The sequence below is a fragment of the Chrysochloris asiatica genome, unplaced genomic scaffold, assembly GCF_000296735.1.
Source record: "Chrysochloris asiatica unplaced genomic scaffold, ChrAsi1.0 scaffold00009, whole genome shotgun sequence".
NCBI lineage: Eukaryota > Metazoa > Chordata > Mammalia > Afrosoricida > Chrysochloridae > Chrysochloris > Chrysochloris asiatica.
In genome coordinates, this window is record NW_006408527.1 from 15,287,372 (window position 1) to 15,290,190 (window position 2,819).

The following is a 2,819-nucleotide window of genomic DNA, read 5'->3' on the forward strand; positions in this document are numbered from 1 at the left end:
ATGAACTTTATTACAGTTATGATAATGATTAAAAGAATCAATTTCACCTGTAAAATGGAACACAGCCAACAACCAATACTTACAGGTTTTGCTAAAGGGCTGAATTTTCTTGTCCAGATGGCGGATTGGGATGATGAATTTAAGATTCAGTTAAATTGCTGGCATTTGCTACTGATGGGGGCCACTAAAATTGTGTTTTCTTTCCAAGCATTAAAAGGAATTATTAAGGAAAGAATGATAAGACTTAAACAATCTCCCATTCTGAACAAACTATTAGAAAGAAGTCTAGCTAATAATGTAAGAATGGCTACAATTATAAAGCAAAGTCCAAAAATTTCAACAGGCTTCCTGGAGTCTTTTTCCAGTTTCTAATTTAGATGTCACCTGCTTCTATCCATCAGGACATTTAAAGATGTTTTCTTGGTTCTACTGCACAACCAAGGTGCTAAGGTGTAGAAATTTATATAAAAGCGTCACTAACAATAATTTGGCATCCAGAGCCTACAACATATGATCATGTTTTTCTAAAGATGTGTAAGTGTTAACAAGACAGTTTAAAATTGTCCACATTTTAGCATAACAGAATGGACCAGTGCATTACAATGTTTAAATGTGTTATCTCTTTGCTGTTGTTTTTGTTAGGTGCTGTGGAGGCTGTTCCGACTCTTTGTGACTTTATTCACAATAGGAAGAAAAACTCCCTGTTCCTGTGCCAGCTTTATAATTGTTACACTTGAACCCATTGCTGCTGCCACGGTGCCAATCCATCTCATTGAGGGTCTTCCTCTTTTTCTCTGATCCTCCACTTTACCAAGCATGATGATGTCCTCCAGCGACTGGTCCCTCCTGATAACATGTCCAAAGTATGAGAGATGAAGTCTCGCCATCCTGGTTTCTAATGAGCATTTTGGCTATACTTCTTCCAACACAGATCTGTGTTTGTTCTTTTGGCAGTCCATAGTACTTTTAAATATTCTTCCCCAACATCTGAACTCAAATGCATCAATTCTTCTACGTCTTCCTTATTCATAGTCGAACTTTCACATGAATATGAAGCTATTGAAAATACCATGGCTTGGGTCAGGAGCCCCTAAGCCTGAAAACTGACATCTTTGCTCTTGAACACTTTAAATAGGTCTTGTGCAGCAGATGTGCCTAATGCGATACGTTGTTTGATTTCTTGACTGCTGTTTCTATGAGTGTTGATGGTGAATCCAAGCAAAATGAAATTTTTGACAACTTCAATTTTTACTCTACCTACCGTGATGTTATTTCTTGGTCCAGCTGTCAGAATTTTTGTTTTCTTTACATTAAGCTGCAACCCATACTGAAGGCTGTGGTCTTTGCTCTTCATCAGTAAGTATTATTTTAAGTCCTCCTCTCTTTGTGGTGCAGTGAATTACTTAATATGGCTGCCTTTCTAGCTATAGTCTTCGTAGCTCCCACCAAAGGAATGGGTTATTGCTCTTGTTTTTAAATGCTGTTGAGTCGGTTCTGACTCATAGTGACCCTGTATAGAATTTCTGAGGAGTAGCTGGTGTGTTTGAACTGCTGACCTTGTGGTTCAAACCAACCTTGCTGTCCAGTGCTTTATCTTACAGTGCCACACCAGGGCTCCAAATGACTGGTTATTGTTGTTGTTAAGTGCCATCGAGTTGGTTCCGACCCATAGCGACCCTGTACAGGGTTTCCGAGGGTACAAATCTTTACGGGAGTAGAAAGCCTGATCTTTCTCCCGCGGAGCAGCTGGTAGTTTCGAACCGCTGACCTTAAGGTTCGCAGCCCAATTCGTAACCACTACACTACCAGAGTAGGACTGTGCAAATATGAAGTGTTTGAGACCTACCAAGGAGACCTGATAGCTTGCTAATAATGTAAATAAGGTTCATAGCTGACTGGATGTCATTTAACAACAACAACCCCCTTTCTGGGGGTTGTTAAATGTTATTAAATGACATTGAGTCAGTTTCAACCCAGAGCAACCCCATATAGGGTTTCCCAGGGACAGCTGGTGAGCTTGAACAGCTGACCTGTAGGATTTCCAAGGAGTGACTGGTGGGTCTGAACTTCCGACCTTGCAGTTAACAGCCCAGTGGCTATCCTATAGCATGATGCCAGGACTCCTCATTAGCAGGCCAGTCCTTATCTATCCTACAGTGCCATACACAGACTCCCTTGTGGGGGTTGTTGTTGGTTGTTGTTATTGTTGTTAGGTGCCATAGAGTCGGTACTGACTCATAGCAACCCTATGCACAACAGAATGAAACACTGCCCTGTCCTGGGGTTACCTCCCAATTGTTGCCACGCTTGAGCCCACTGATGCTGCCATTTTGCCAATCCATCTTGCTAGGGGTCTTCCTCTTTTTCTCTGGCCCTCCACCTTACCAAACATGATATCCTTCTTCAGCGACTAGTCCCTGCTGACAATATGTCTGAAGTATGAGAGTTTGGTCATCCTGGCCTCCAAGGAGCACTCTGACTGCACTTCTCCCAAAACAGATCTATTGGTTCTTTTGGCAGCCCATGGCACTTTCAAAATTCTCCTCCAACACCATAACTCAAAAGCATCAATTCTTCTATGGTCATCCTTATTCACTATCCATCTTTCGCATGCATATGAGGTTATTGAAAATACCATGGCTTGGGTCAGGCGCACCACCTTAGTCCTCAAACTGACATCTTTCCTCTTCAACACTTTAAAAAGGTCTTGTGCAGCAGATTTGCCTAATGCAATACGTCATCTGATCTCTTGTCTGCTGCTTCCGTGAGTGTTGATAGTTGATCCAAGAAGAATGAAGTCCTTGACAACTTCAATCTTT